The following is a 17,296-nucleotide window of genomic DNA, read 5'->3' as shown; positions in this document are numbered from 1 at the left end:
TTTTTGTTTTTAAAGTCTGTAAATTTAGACTTAAAACAGTGCCAACAGGCATTTACACTTTGTTATTATTTAATGAGTCTGCATATTTACATTGGAAATATGCATTAAACTGAAAGAATTCAGAAAGCTGCAACTAAATAATCATGTTCAAAATTAATTTAGAGCAACATAAATTATAGCTAAAATAGTAAATTATCAAAATATACTGAGATAAATATTTTGGATTTTAAAAATAAACTTAATCTAGAAACAATAGAAAGATTTCTGTAAATATTCTCTTGAAATGAGAATAGTTTCCATTTGTGTTTTTTATTCTTTATACATGTTATATTTTGAGATTCTCCTATGACAGTATCATATTTTAAAATGTTTGTCTCCAAAGGGAAATTGCTAATTATCCTGCACTGGCATGTGTAAATACCTTGTTTATCTCAGCTAGACATCCAAACTAAGATGAAAGCAAAAAACCAAAGACCATCACATTATTTGGAAGAAGTGATGGAGTTCTCATTTAAAGAGCAATCACTTATATTGATTGCTTTCATCATTCAGGAAACACTAACAGAGTGCAATGATTTGTTTGTTTTCTAAGTTGTTAGGTGATGTCAAGCAAATTACCTGGGTCAATTTCTGATAGATGAAAAGTTCTTCTTTTGGCATGTGTTACTGGAATTGTGAGTAATGTTCTGATCGAAGGTACATCTTTTGAGACACTCTTATAATTTAACCAGCCTTGCTGCTTTAGATGGCTGTTTGTACATTTTCAGCATTTAGTACCTGTAAGGCTTGTATTAGTACAGACTGCTTATTGTTTTTGAAATGATTATTAGCCTGACCAAAATGAGTATAATTTCTAAGGAGATAGAAAGCAATCCTTTCTGATCTAGAATTCAAACAAAATGTCCAAAGGGATGATGGATCATCTTATCTCATTTAGTATACTCCAATCAAACAACAAATGCTATTATTATCCAGTTCTCATTTTTGCCTATTTTGGCACATAAAGAATGCTTCTTTGTCATCACAACCAATAGGGTTTAGATATCTTAGCATAGTGCCAGTCTTTGGTAGACTAAACTTTGAGGTAGAAGAAATTAATAGGAAGATAAAAGAAATGAAAATGCTGGGGATAAGCTTGGGTGTGAAGGGAGACAAGATGAGACTAAGTATAAAATAGAATAGGGCTGGGGTAAACAAGACCAGATACTAAGAACCTGGGGACATCTGTTCTAATTTTGGGTGGGCATCTTAAAGGCTACCTCAATTCAGTTCAGTTCAGTCGCTCAGTCGTGTCCGACTCTTTGCGACCCCATGAATCGCAGCACGCCAGGCCTCCCTGTCCATCACAAACTCCCGGAGTTCACTCAGACTCAAGTCCATCGAGTCAGTGATGCCATCCAGCCATCTCATCCTCTGGCGTCCTGCCCTCAATCCCTCCCAGCATCAGAGTCTTTTCCAATGAGTCAGCTCTTCGTATGAGGTGGCCAAAGTACTGGAGTTTCAGCTTTAGTATCATTCCTTCCAAAGAAATCCCCGGGCCGATCTCCTTCAGAATGGACTGGTTGGATCTCCTTGCAGTCCAAGGGACTCTCAAGAGTCTTCTCCAACACCACAGTTCAAAAGCATCAATTCTTTGGCGCTCAGCCTTCTTCACAGTCCAACTCTCACATCCATACATGACCACAGGAAAAACCATAGCTGGACTATCACGTCTGTTGACTAGACGGACCTTTGTTGGCAAAGTAATGTCTCTGCTTTTCAAGATGCTATCTAGGTTGGTCATAACTTTCCTTCCAAGGAGTAAGCGTCTTTTAATTTCATGGCTGTAATCACTATCTGCAGTGATTTTGGAACCCCAAAAAATAAAGTCTGACACTGTTTCCACTGTTTCCCTATCTATTTCCCATGAAGTGATGGGACCAGATGCCATGATCTTAGTTACCTGAATGTTGAACTTTAAGCCAACTTTTTCACTCTCCACTTTCACTTTCATCAAGAGGCTTTTTAGTTCCTCTTCACTTTCTGCCATAAGGGTGGTGTCATCTGCATATCTGAGGTTATTGATATTTCTCCCAGCAATCTTGATTCTAGCTTGTGTTTCTTCCAGTCCAGCATTTCTCATGATGTACTCTGCATAGAAGTTATATAAGCAGGGTGACAATATACAGCCTTGATGTACTCCTTTTCCTATTTGGAACCAGTCTGTTGTTCCATGTCCAGTTCAACTGTTGCTTCCTGACCTGCATACAGATTTCTCAAGAGGCAGATCAGGTGGTCTGGTATTCCCATCTCTTTCAGAATTTTCCAGTTTATTGTGATCCACACAGTCAAAGGCTTTGGCATAGTCAATAAAGCAGAAATAGATGTTTTTCTGGAACTCTCTTGCTTTTTCCAAGATCCAGAGGATGTTGGCAATTTGATCTCTGGTTCCTCTGCCTTTTCTAAAACCAGCTTGAACATCAGGAGGTTCATGGTTCATGTATTGCTGAAGCCTGGCTTGGAGAATTTTGAGCATTACTTTACTAGCGTGTGAGGTGAGTGCAATTGTGCGGTAGTTTGAGCATTCTTTGTCATTGCCTTTCTTTGGAATTGGAATGAAAACTGACTTTTTCCAGTCCTGTGGCCACTGCTGAGTTTTCCAAATTCTACCTAGCATAGGCTAAAGGAGATTTCAATTAACTATGCCAATATAAGGATTTTTATATATAAAATTGAGACACTGGAATAAGAACTGAGCCCAGTCAATGGGTTAGGCCAAAATGAGTTTATTCAACAGTTGTCAGTGTTCAGGAAGGAGCAGTATTCCCACCACTCTAAACAGTGAACTAGATTGAAAAATGTAGGAGAGGGTTCCTTGGTATTTCAGCTAGTTTATTCTTCCTCTACTGGAAGGGTTCAAGCTAGAAATTCTAAAATATATGGGGAGCTATGACAAGTCTTGCCTCAAAAATTTCAATGAGGCTATGGTCTCTGAAATTATTTTTTTCTCTGTCCATGGAATCTAATAAATTTGTAATGTTAATTTTATCACCATCTATTTTCTCCCCATATCCAATTTCCTTCAGCTTGCAGTGGTTTGAATTATGACTTGTATTATTACATTATCCCAGCATTCTCCCTTCTTTACCTTTTAAAGTCTTATCCATTAAGGGAATGTTAAGTCACCTCATTTTTAAAGCTTTACTAGGTCTATTCATCATAATGAGTAACATCTTCCTCTGGACTTTCTGCTTCTTTAAGGCTAAGTCGTGCGTATTTCATGCCATGTTTCAGTTTCTGTATTTTACCATTTAGACTGTAAGCTTACTATGCATAGGAAGAATGTCTTAATTATCTATCTCACTAGCATCTAGCAAAGTGGTTTGCCTATAGTAATCATTAATTGACATCGTTTCAATCAGGTTACTTGATATTTACACAAATTCTAAGCTGGACTCAATGGATCACTTATTGTTCTCATGTTACTAAATCTGTCTTTCCCTCAGTTCTTTATTTGTAAATCGAAGGGGGATAATTTAATTTCAGTAGCTTCCCTGGTGGCTCAGTGCTAAATAATCTGCCAGCAATGCAGGAGACTTGGGTTTGATCCCTGGGTCGGGAGGATCCCTTGGAGTAGGGAATGGCAACCCACTCCAGGATTCTTGCCTGAAAACTCCCATGGACAGAGGAGCTTGGCAGGGATACAGTCCATGGTATTACAAGAGTCTGATGTGACTGAGCAACTAAACCACCACCACCAATTTAATCTCACTATAGATTAATTTTATAGTTATGAAATCCAAACAAGGATGACATAGGGAAGATAGTCATTGACTGTGTACATAATTTTTGAGAATCTAAAATTTGCCAGGCACTCTTTTGAGCATCATTATTGCTAAAGGAATCCCTCTTGGGCTAGCTCAGTGCAGACAGCATTTGAGCTTTGGCCAGTATCACAATGAGATAGCCACATAATATCCTTGATTTACAGCATGGATCAAACTCCCACCTATGGTTCCCATCATAGCCCTTGCTATGATGGTTTCGCTTGGGTGATACTTTTAAAAGAGAGGAGTATGGAAATAACAAGAAAGTAGAATTAGCAACACATGAACAATAAGAGGTAAAAAGTAGAATCCAAAAAGGATAAAAGTGGTAGATTAAAATACTAAGCAGAAAAATATAAGCAAAGATAGTCATGATAAAATAACAGTGGTCATCCTAAAACACGAAGCATAATTTTGGTAAAGTGCTGTGTCTTGAGGTTGCTCTCCGTGATCTGAAAGCATCTTGCCTCATTATTCCCTTCACACTTGGGCTCATGTTAAGTAATTCATGGGTCAAAGAGAGCTCAGGCTTATATCCTTTAATTTCTGCCAATATAAGCAAAAATATTGTTCTCTGAGTCACCTCCAGTGGGAAAATCCTATGATTCCCAAATAAACTTGCTCAGTTGGGGTGGCTCTAACCCTCCTTCCCTATGATGCTTTCAAATTTTGGTGTTTGAAAAGACTCTTGAGAGTCCCTTGTGCTCAGGTGATGGAGCTAATCCTCCTACCTTATGATTCTTTTGAATTTGGTGCTGGAGAAGGCTCTTGAGAGTCCCCTGGAGAGCAAGGAGATAAAACCAGCCAAGCCTAAATGAAATAAGTCCTGAATATTCATTGGAAGGACTGAGGCTGAAGCTCCAATACTTTGGCCACCTGATACAAAGAGCTGACTCATGGGAAAGGACCTTGATGCTGGGAAAGATTGATGGCAGGAGGAGAAGGGGACGACAGAGGATGAGGTGGTTGGATGGTATCACCAACTCAATGGACATGAATTTGAGCAAACTCTGGGAGACAGTGAAGGAAAAAGAAGCCTGGCATTCTGCAGTTCATGGGGTCACAAAGATCAAACATGACTTAATGACTGAACAAAAAGCATGGCTTTTTCAGGGCTTCCTTGGTGGCCCAGCAGTAAGAATCTGTCTGCAATGCAGGAGACACAGAAGACATGGGTTCAATCCCTGAGTTAGTAAAGATCTTCTGGAGTATGAAATGGCAACCCACTCCAGTATTCTTGTCTGGAAAGTCCCAAGGACAGAGGAACCTGTCGGGCTGCAGTCCAGTGGGTTGCAAAGAGTCAGATATGACTGAGTATGCATGGACACACATTATTATTATTCAGCTTTGGAAATGGAGTCAGACAGTGAATTTGGAGTACAACCAGGCAAGAGAAAACTTCTAGGAACACCATAAATACAGGGATACAAAGAACCTCACTGCCAGTAAAGTTCTATATTATTGATATGAAACTGTCATAATATTTCATTTGAAGAAGAATTGAATAGCAAAACTATTACAAAGTGGAAAGCGCCAATGACTAGAAGGTTTTTAATCACATAAATGAGAGAAATGATCAGAAATTGAAGAGTGATAATAAGTTAAAGTCATGGAAATTTAGAAACAAAAGCTATTGGTCCAAAGAACTCAATTAGTATATTTTCTAGGATGTTTTATCTGCAATATCTGTAAAGTGCAGTCACTGGCACCAAGAGAAAACCATAAGCATTTTTTTCCTGAGTTTCAAAGTGAATTCTATTAATACTTTTCATTTTCTTAAAGAGGGTCATATCCACATTGGGATATCACAGCATTCCCTACCAGAAATACAATTGTTCAAGGGACTTGGAGGCCTCCCAGGAGACATGGCCTGTGAAATTTGAGACTCAAAATGGACCAACTAGAATGCCAAAATCAATAATCGAGAACAAAAAAAGGCAACAGGAATGTCTAACTTCTGAAAGGGTAAGCTGTTTGTGGTGGGCACATAGGGCCCACCCAACCCCTGTGTCCCACTCTGCTCTCCAGCTTCCTCTGCAGTTAGAACTTACGGGTTGAGGCAGTTCAGTAGGTGTGCTTCTGCCATTTTTCCATCAGTTCTCACCAGAGGCAGGCTTCCCTGTTGGCTCAGAGGTTAAAGCGTCTGCCTGGAATGTGGGAGACCTGGGTTCAATCCCTGGGTCAGGAAGATCCCCTGGAGAAGGAAATGGCACTGCACTCCAGTACTCTTGCCTAGAGAATCCCATGGAGGGAGGAGCCTGGTAGGCTACAATCCATGGGGTTGCAAAGAGCCAGACACGACTGAGCGACTTTCACTTACTCACTCACTCACTCTCACCAGTGGCAGATGGCATAACTAAAAGATTAAATGAACCCATATCAGAGTCTATGGTCATAAAATAATATTGTTGTTGTAAAGGCATTGAGTTATAAAATACACATTAACATAGGTATATTTTTAATACAAGAAGTTAAGGAATTCTCAAGAAAAAATATATCTATGAGCCTTATGATACCTCTGTGGAAAGGATCATAAAACTGAAAGAAGCCTATCATTACCAAGAGGCCAGCTTTAGAGGTTGACTGAGAGAATACCAGCTGCTGGAGGAAAATCGCCTCAATTTTGGAGACCCTCTAAACTATGACTCCTCAGGGAGTCACAGTGGGAAGACTAATGAGGACCCCAACACTGACCATGCTAATCTCCTTGGGACTCTGACTACTGAGTTGAGCCCCAGTTTTCTGAGCTCCTGTGCCTGGAGCCCTATAGTTCACTGCTGTCTGATTGAGGTCCCTCACATGCTCACTATTTCTTGCCAAGCTAACTCTTCCATACCTCAGACTTCTGTTAGACACTTGCTCTGAGCCACTGCTGTGCTGAAAATCAGACTGACTGGCTATAAAATCCTGCCTCCAACACTTCCAAGCTGGATGATCTGTTCCAAATTGCTTTTTTAATCACTTCAGTCCCTCTCTATCTTTGCTCGTCTTTAACATAGAGATAATAATTATTCTGCTCTCATAAAGTTGATATGAAGATTAAATGAAATAATCCTGTAAAGTGCCTAGGATAGTTTCTGTCATGGCAAAATGCTCAGTCATGGTTTGCCCTCCTTAATCAACTGCTGTAATTAACAAGTAGTTGCTGTAATTGCCCATTGTTCCTGGCACTTCCTGGTTCTCCATTTTGGATCTAATCTCTGAAATTTAAATCTTAGACACAAATTAGCAAGGAGTTTGTTATATTCCCTTAGGATTGAGAAAAAAAAAAAATTTTTTTTGCCCTTCCTGAATATGCCCCCCTCTTCAAACCTGCAAGTTTCTTGGATTTCAAACATTAACTATATTTTCAGCATTGTATAAAAACTGAGAGGGTAGGAAGTTATAGACCTCCTATATATATAAATAAAGAGAGAGAGAGAGAAGTGAGGTGTTAGAGTTAATATCTTTAGAGTTTTAATGGTTTTTCTTCAACTTCTCATAAAAGGCAATTGTTCTCCTTTTTTTTTAGTCTATGTAGTACCTCTGCCTGTTCTTTTTTTTCTTCACATGGGCAAATCTTGAAGTGAGGTGTTAGTCATTCAGTCACGTCCAACTCTTTGCGACCCCATGGACTGGGGCTCTCCAGGCTCTTCTGTCCATAAAATTCTCCAGGCAAGAATACTGGAGCAGGTTGCCATTTCCTTCTCCAGGAGATCTTCCCAACCCAGGGATTGAACCCGGGTCTCCTGCACGCAGGCAGACTCTTGACCACCTGAGCCACCAGGGTAGCTCAGGATAAGTCTTGAGGGCGCTGGTAAATCTTCCGTTTCTTTATTAGGATGTTGATTACACAGGTATGTTCACTTTGTGAAAATGCATGGATTGGACACTTATGTTTACTCTTCTGAATGCATGTTTTACTTCCTAAATTTTACATTTAAAAAGGCTTGGATAGAAGTGCAGTTTAGTATTCTTTACATTATAGAGTTGATTTTTCTACTATATTGGGAAAGTTTTACACACTCCCCCACACACTCATTTTATGATTTGTGGTATTACATAAATAGTTATATTACATAAAATAGTTATTTATGTAATAGTCTTAAGTGTGCAATTATTAAAAGGTGACATATTTCATTTGAGTTAAACATACATACGTTCACTTAAAATGTTGTCTTTCTTTAAAAAAAATAAGTCTTTTGTTTACTCCTGATTGTGTATCTAATGTGTTTGGTCTTGTATTTAAGGGCAATTGCTTATTATTTGTAGGTGTTACCTTATAGACTCAATTTGCCCACTGGTGGAAAAAGTTCTGTTAAATGAATTATGCAACTTGATTAGGTGTTAATCTTTTTTTAATTGAAGTATTTTTGATTTATAATATTGACTTTCAGGTATACAGCATAGTGATTCAGTTATATGAGTGTGTGTGTGTATATATATATATATATATATATATATATATATATATATTTAAATTTTATTCCATTATAGTCTATTACAAGATATAATTGCCTATGCTATATGGTAAACCTTGTTGCTTATCTATTTTATTTATGGTAGTATGCATCTGTTAATCCCTACTACCAATTTATACCTCCCTCCACCTTTGATCATCAAACTATGTCTGAGTATTCCTGTTTTGTAAATAAATACATCTGTATAATTTTTAAAAAACATTTATTTAGCTGCAGTGGGTCCTAGCTGCAGCATGCAGGATGTTTAGTTGTGGCCTGCAGAATCCACCTCCCCATCCAGGGATGGAATCTGGGCCCCCTGCATTAGAAGCTTGAAGTCTTAGCCACTGGATGATCAGCAAAGTTCCCTATTTGTTTAATGTTTTTTAGATTCCACATATAAGTGAAATATTATTTGTTTCTGTCTGACTTATTTCACTTAGGTGTGATGATCTATAAGTCTATCCATGTTACTGCAAATGGCATTATTTCATTATTTTTTATGGCCGAGTAATATTCCTGTGTGTGTGTGTGTGTGTGTGTATGTTTGTGTGTATGTGTATGCCACATGTTCTTTATCCATTTGCTTGTTGACAGACACTTAGGTTGAATCTATGTTTTGACTATTGTAAATATTACCACTGTGAATACTGGAGTGCATGTAACTTTTTGAAAGAGCTTTCATCTTTTCCAAATATACACCCAGGAGTAGGATTGTTGGATTACATGGTAACTCCATTTTCAGTTTTTTAAGAAAATTTTATTCTGTTTTCCATAGTGACTTTGCTAATTTACATTCCTACCAATAGTGTAGGAGAGTACCCTTTTCTCCAGGCTCCCTCCAGCATTTATTTTTGTAGACTTTTTGATGATAACCATTTTGACTGATGTGATGTGATATACCTCATTGCAGTTTTGAGCTGCACTTCTCTAATTATTATTTTTTTGACTATTTAAACTATTTGAAGACATACAGACCTTCTTATATTGTTAATATAAATGAAATATATTTTAACAATTTAAAAGAAAGATTTCTTATGTAGTTGAATGCAAAATCTTCAGAATATACTATAAACTTAAAAAAAGCAACATAAATATTTGTACATTATTCAATTTTAGTAGGGAATAAGATAGACTATATATTTTTTTCTTACATATGCTTAAAATATACCTGAAAGAACACATAAGACACATACAGTAATTTTTTTTTTGGTGAGATGAGTGGAAACCAGGAAAACTTGGAAAGCAATTGAAGCAAGATGACACTTTATGTATCTTTCATTTCAAGTTAATGAAAAATATAAATTGATTGTATACTCAAAATTGGGCTTCACTGGTGGCTCAGGCTGTAAAGAATCTGCCTGCAATGCAGGAGACCCCGGGTTGATCCCTGGGTTGGGAAGATCCCCTAGAGAAGGAAACGGCTACCCTCTCCAGTATTCTTGCCTGGAGAATCCCATGGACAGAGAAGCCTGGCAGGCTACAGTCCAGGGGTTACCAAGAGTTGGGCACAACTAAGCAGCTATCACTTTGACTTTCACATACTCAAAATTAGCACACAAGCACGCTGTAACTGTCTTAAGATAGTAATTCTTTAGATTTTAGGGGTATTTATCTTCAAGACCCATGTAAAATAAATGAATACACACAGACAATAAAGTCCATCTGGACGCATAATACTGTTAGCAAGGGAGTCTAGTGCATCAGAAGAAAAGGCAGGAAGGGGGAGAGAGGAGGGATCTAAAGTGATATGGGACAGGAGCCAAAGGTAAACTCGACTGCCTTGTAAGTGTGTCTTTTAATGAATGTGAGGGCTGCCAAGTTTGGGGAAAACCTGAGGTACATCATTTCACAAGGGTTCTTCCCCTTCACGCTTGGGAAGATGGAATGCTTATTTCTGCCAGTTCCAAGGGATGGATTCATTATTTTAAGTTATAGAGAAAATGAGTTGTGATTGAAAGGAAATGTTTTGCTTTTTCTATCCTAAATAGAAGATACTCTTCCTGTCTCTTAGCAATGTTCATTGAAGTGAAGCTATAATATCTTGTTTTTTGTATAAATTGATTTTTTTATTATAGTCCTCTGGAAATTTTCATGTTTCCTGTCATTTGTAATAAAATAAATATATGGATCCATTTATTTTAGGTAGTTGTTTAAAGTCTATTTTAAAGCAGTAAAATTTAAAAAAAAATTCTGGGGCAAGAGGGAAAAAAAACAAATAATAGTTATATGCCAGAGAAAAGGTTCATCCTTTGTATGCATCAAGCTCCTAAAATCTTAGGTTTTTGTTGTTGTCGTTCAGCCGCTAAGTTCTGTCTGACTCTTTGAGACCCCATGGACTTCAGCATTCTAGGCTCCGCTGTCCTTCACTATATCTCAGAGTTTGTTCAAATTCATGTCATTGAGTTGGTGTTGCTATCTAACCATCTCATCCCCTGCCACCCCCTGTTCCCTTTGTCTTCAATCTTTCTTAGCATCAGAGTTTTGCCAATGAGTTGGCTTTTCGCATCAGGTGGCCAAAGTATTGGAGCTTCAGCATCAGTCCTTCCAATGAATATTCAGGGTTGATTTCCTTTAGGATTAATTACTTTGATCTCCTTTCAGTCCATGGGACTCTCAAGAGTCTTTTCCACAGCACAATTTGAAAGCATCAATTCTTTCAATTCTTATTTATCTGCATCTTCTTGTCAAACAGATTTTGGGGAAACTAAGTGACCTAAATAATGTAAACGTTTGTAATGGTGGTAAATGTAAAGTAATTCTGCTGTGGAATCAAGGTTCTTAATATAATTCTGCTGTGGAATCAAGGTTCTTAATATGAAACTTGTCAAGATTTCCTGTGTCTGACATTTATATTAAAAATACTGTTTAATATTATTGTTTAAGCATACTTGTTTTGTGTAGTGGGTATTTAACTTTTGTTAATGTAATACTCATATGAAGAGAGAAAACATGTTAATTTAACTAGTAAATAAAAACAATCTGTTTGCTTATCAGAAATTCAACTTGATTTGGATTTAGAAAAATCTAGGTTCAAGTCTAAATTCTTCCAATTCCCTGTGATGGGAAAGGAGGACAGGGTCATGCCCCTCTCCCTATCTCGGGAGCCTCATGGTTAAATGCAGATAATAGTAACTAACACACTAGGTGGTTAACTGAATCAACCATACAGGCATACCTTCTTTGTGCTTCCCAGATGTTGTGGGATTTTTTGTTTGTTTTTTTGTTTTACAAATTGAAGCTTTGTAGCAACACTATGTTAAGTCTATCATCATGATTTTTCCAACAGCATTTGTTCATTGCATGTCTGTGTCACATTTTGGTAATTCTAACAATATTTCAATCTTTTTGTTATTATATTTGTTATAGTGATCTGTGATCACTGCTATTTGATGGACTCACTGAAGGCTCAGGCAATGGTTAGCACTTTTTAGCAACAAAATAATTTTTAATTACCGTATATACATTGATTTTTGTGTGTGTGTGTGTTTTTGTACATTGATTTTTGAGACATAATGCATTTGTACACTTAATAGACCACAGTATAGTATAAGTATAATTTTTATATGCATAAGAAAAAAAAATTCATGTAACTCACTTTACTGTGATATTTGCTTTATACTGGTGGTCTGGAACTAAGCCTGCAATCTCAGGTATGCCTGTAAAATTGTATAAAAACATTTTCTAAATTTTAATTATTTATAAAATGTTATTATTCAGTTGCTTATAGTGTAAGTTAACTAGAAAATTTGTTTCTCCACAATGCTATATATATCTGCAAAGCAAAATATTGTGAGTGACAATATCTGAATGAAAATAGTGGTTTGTGATAACAAGTTTAAGCTTTCTAAAAGACCGAGACTTTTGTGTTGAAGTCTCTATTACGAGTATTACTACTACACAAGAATTCAGAATACTGTTTTGGCTATGGTTGGGGCTTCTAATTTTTCAGTTCTGCATCTTTTTATTTGATAGGAACAAACCCAACCATTCAGTGTGGCAATGCTATTTGTTTACAGTTTTTTAAAAGTCAACTTTTTAATCTGACTTTTCTCAAGGCTTCGTACATCTCACATCAAGATTTTATAGTAATTAATTGATCTGATGGCTTACTTACTGCAGCCAATAGTTTAATTTTGCAACCTGCTGGAGTCACAAGCACAATTTATGTAGATAGTGTAACATAAGACAGTGCTGTGGATGGACAGTTGCAAATTTATGGGTGTGTATAGTCATTAGGGTGTGTCTACACACCACAAACCTCCCTATCTAAATTGCTTTTCATGCCATGTTTTTTCCTTAATGCTCATCTGTAGTGACAAAATGGTGGGCGAATAAACCAACAGATGGTTTTCTCTCAATGGCTACATCATGGAACGCATCATTAGTTTCATGTCTACACCGCACAAGGAATGCTGGCATTTCTGTGGGCATCTGGTTGGCAGTCCCTCGTGGGGTTGCCACACACATAATCTAAGCATCCCAGCTGTGCTTTCAGTTCCCTGATGTCTACTTTGGCACGAGAAGGTGTTCACAAGCCAACTTAATTCTCTTGTTAATTCTGCCAGCGGTTAGAAGAGAGCTCTTAAATCCCAAAACCCTAATAATCTACCCTGATGTAATTTTTTCTTTAAATTGGTTTGGAAAAGCTTTTTTCTTTAGTTTTGAATAATGAGATTTAGGGTTATAGAAGATAGCTTATTTCAACTAAATCATTGATATAAATGTATGTAGGTTATGATTTGGGTTACTATTAGATGCAGTACAAAGGTTGTGTTGTTTTGTATTTAACTCACCAAATAAAAATAGTGGCTTTTATTTGGTGAGTTAAATGTGAGTTAGTGTTAAATGTAATGCTTCCATATTTATTATAAAAAGACAAATCTTCTAAAAGGTCTATCCAGTTGACCTCACGAGCCCAACAATTTATGAATCTTCTAAGTCCCTTGGATGTCCTAGGGAAGTATGCGTGAATACAACAGACACCAACAAAAGTGTACTCTTGTAGTATGGTGACACAGATCTACAAATAAAACTACAAAAACTGCATATATAACATATGTGAAAGTGGAAGAACACAAGATCAGGTGAAATATCACTGTTTTCTCATGTGTACAGATGGCAGACACATTATTTTGAAACTGTATACTAGTCATTTTCTGTGATAATGTCACATAACATGAATATTTCCATGACTTGCATCAAAAAACATTCATTTCTTACTCACAGGTCTTGTAGAGGGCTGAGGCATCTCTTCTTGAGATTCTAGGTGTGTTTTGATGTGTTCAATATTTCTGCCATTCTAAGATGCAAGCTAACCAGAGCATATTATTCTCATGGCAGAAAAGAAGAGATATAAGGCTAAACCAGAACACATAAGCACCTTCAAAGCCTCAGTCTGAGTTGGCTGTTTGTCATATTCCTGTGGTCAAGGCAAACATCAACAGTGTGAAAATATGTACTTCTCCAGTAATGTGGGCTGGGAGGATAAATATTTGTGCTGTAATTATGCAATCTATAATTTGTTGTTTGGAAGACAAATGTTAACTTTTCTTTCTTTCTTTCTGGCTGTGCTAGGTCTTCACCGCTGTGTGTGCGCTTTCTCTAGCTGAGTGGTGGGGGCTCTTCTCTCGGCGCATGTGCGGGTTTCTCACTGCAGTGGCTTTTCTTACTGTGCGGTGTGTGCTCTAGACTGAGTGCTCGGTAGTTGTGGCACGTGGGCTTAGTTGTCCTGCACCATGTGGGTTCTTCCTGGACCAAGGACCGAACCATGTCCTCAGCATTGGCAGGTAGATTAACAACTGGACCACCAGGGAAGCCCAGCTTTCCTTTGTTCCACCCATAAAATGTATTCATCCCTATGCCAGTGAAGACCCCTTGCTTCCCTCAAAATTTTATGCTTTTATGGCATCATACTTGAAGTTCGAAATTGTGTGGTAGCCTCTACATCATAGCTGCCCCTCCCCGATCGCCAAGCAATATCCAGAGGTGGAATAGTAGACTAATCTCTAAAAATGTAAGTTTCCTGGCCACCCACATCTGGCCCTAAAGCCAATGTTATTAATTTTACATTGTCCTTCAGGCATCCCATTTCTGGTATCAATTTCTGTATTTGTTTGTTTTTGCTATACTGATGGTACGTAACAGTGGATTGAAGCATGCTGGCAACTTACAATGACATACAATTAATCTCTAAAAATGGTCCTGTGTGTGGAGGCTGCGCAGGCTCTGCTCTAGGCTGTCCCTGTGGATCTGGTTGGTGCCAGATCTTTGTTATCCTGTGACCCAGAGTGAAGAAGCAGTTTCTGCTAGAGAGAGATCTTTGTGGAAAGATCTAGGGTGTGAAAGAACAAGATACATCACCCAAGCACATCTTAGGTTTTGCTTTGATATGCTTATGTCGGGCCGCACAGTGGCACTGGTGGTAAGGAACCCACCTGCCAGTGCAGGAGGCATAAGAGACGTGGGTTTGATCCCTGTGTTAGGAAGATCCTCTGGAGTAGGAAATAGCAACGCACTCCAGTATTTTTGCCTGGAAAATCCCAGGGACAGAGGAGCCTGGTGGGTCATAGTCCATAGGGTTGCAAAGAGTTGGATATGGCTGAATCGACTTATTATGCACAATGGCTAATGTCACATTCTCTCACATTGTTGGCCAAAGTAAGTCACATGACCCAAATTGAAATCAATTAAATGGGGAATTTTATTTCTCCTTGGAAGGTGCACGTGGGGAGTAAGTATTTGTGAAACTAGAAACATCCATAGGGCTAAAGAATTCACCTGCCAATGCAGGAGAGGCAGGTTCGATCCCTGGGTTGGAAAGATCCCCTGGAGAAGGAAATGTCAACCCACTTCAGTATCAGTATTCTTGCCTGGGAAATCCCAGTTGCAAAAGAGTCAGATATGACTTAGTGACTAAAAACAAATGGTACAATCTATGTCAAATGCTTAAGTGCAATGTAGCCAAATAAAACATACCCATGGAATTTAGGGGGAAAAAGTTTCTGAACTTACCCTAAGTCGAAGCTATTACCTTTTACAATATCCTCATTTGTTTTTTCGGGCAATTTTCTCAATACCATTCAGGGTCTTCATAGTTCTAGTTCTAAACAATATCTGGCTTTGCTAAAAAAATCCTTGTAGTGAAAATAGCCAGGAAGGTCAGGAAGTAGAACCACACAAAAACAGCAAAACAAAAACCACTCAAATGGTATGCCTCTGACAGTTGTTTTGTATTCCCTTGAAAAGATTATTTTCAATGAGAGAATCACGTACTTCAAGATTACAAAATCAGCATTATTAATTCCTTGGGCAGTTGTGACCTTTTAAATAGCTCTACCTTTCTGTGATCACTAAATAAAAGAGAGGGAAGTAGAAACTAAAAAGAATTTTAAGTATTTAGGCTTACGATTACCTGGAGTTTATTACCGCTAATGCTCATTGACTCCATATAATATGGCTTTATAATTTATTATAAAATGTTAAAAGAAAGACAAAGTGGAGGTAAATACTCACAAATGCAAAGGAATTAACATAACAGAAAATTTATATCTAGTATCATTTTATAAATAAAAAGTTTGGTTAGAGGACTGTTGGAGTTACAAGGGGGGCTAATGTGCCTCTTAATAGCAGCATTATGCATTAAAATACCAAAGAAGAAGGTAAAATATGACTATGAGTCATTGAGTAGTAGAGTTATAACTTTAGCATAATATATGTCATAATTGGCCAAAATTATTTTTATGATAATGACTTTCTCAAAAGATATCTCTAAAAGAAGATAAATACAAACTACTAGAGATACAAATACTTTTTTATTTTCTGATTTTTCTTTCACATACACTTAGAGGATCTTCATTATCCCTGCACAGGTGTTTCAACCTTTATAATGTGTTTGCTTCAATTCAACAAAATTATATCTGCAATCATGGGCATGATGATATGGGGATATAAAGACAAAAATGGCCCTTTGGTTGGTGATATTATGGTTCACTGGGGAGAATGTCTGTTGTAGCTTGTCTTTGAAGAAGCAAATTTACTCAGCTTTTTAAATTAAAAAAAAATACTAATCAATGTTACAATAAAATAATGGTACTTCTAATAAAGATTTTGACAAGGTAACTGTCAGCTCCTCTCCCTGCCAGTCCACTAACATGCTCAGTGTTTTTGGTTCCAACATCATGAAATGATAGTGCTTGGAGAGTTCCCTGCAGTCGCCTATTTGTTTTATAACCTATTCAGCAGAAATTGTTTCCATGGCTGCTGGCCACTGGGCGTGTACTAACTCTGTGACTTGGCACAGCAGACCTTCCTTCCATTTGACTTAATTTAAGCATCTTCTTCAGCCAAACATTTTCTCAGCCTTCTAGCCAATACCTACACCTTTCCGAAAAGGGTGCTAGAAAGAGCATTGAACTGGCCGTTTGGATATCCATGTTGTAGGTCTGGCTGCATGGCCATTTGGCTCTGCCTTACTTTAATTTCCAATCTATTAAAAAGATGTGAAATGTATCATTTCAAGGTTTCTTTCAGTTTCATTTCACTATGTATTGTTTCTCTTCTTCAGCCTCTACTGCACAGTACAGTAGAAATCCTCCAGCTTCAGAATCAAAGAAGCTTTGTGGGCTCGTATGTCCTTTTCTAAAAAAGAGGGACAATGATGTCTTCAGATCAGTTATTTGGAAGAGTAAACTAGCTAGTTGCTACAGTGCTTTGAAGACACTACTCAGCACGGTGTAAGTGCTTTCCCTTTTCGGTCTTCCAAGAATCACAGTTCCTTTTTCTTTTCATCTCTATTCATGTATACCCTTGTTTGCTGCGTGTGTGTGTGTGTGTGTGTGTGTGTGTTCACTGGTTGACTCTTTGTGACCTCATGGACTGTAGCCCACAAGGCTCCTCTGGCCATGGGATTTCTCAGGCAAGAATGCTGGTGTGTGTTGTCATTTCCTTCTCCAGGGCATCCTCCTGACCCAGGGATTGAACCCATATCTCCTGCATTGGCAGATAGATTTTTTACCACTTAGCCACCTGGGAAGCCTTATTTTTGCTGCT

Source organism: Bos indicus, chromosome 1 (assembly GCF_029378745.1).
Source record: "Bos indicus isolate NIAB-ARS_2022 breed Sahiwal x Tharparkar chromosome 1, NIAB-ARS_B.indTharparkar_mat_pri_1.0, whole genome shotgun sequence".
NCBI classification, from domain to species: Eukaryota; Metazoa; Chordata; class Mammalia; order Artiodactyla; family Bovidae; genus Bos; species Bos indicus.
The sequence above is the reverse complement of the archived record's forward strand: the minus strand, read 5'-3'. Positions refer to the sequence as shown.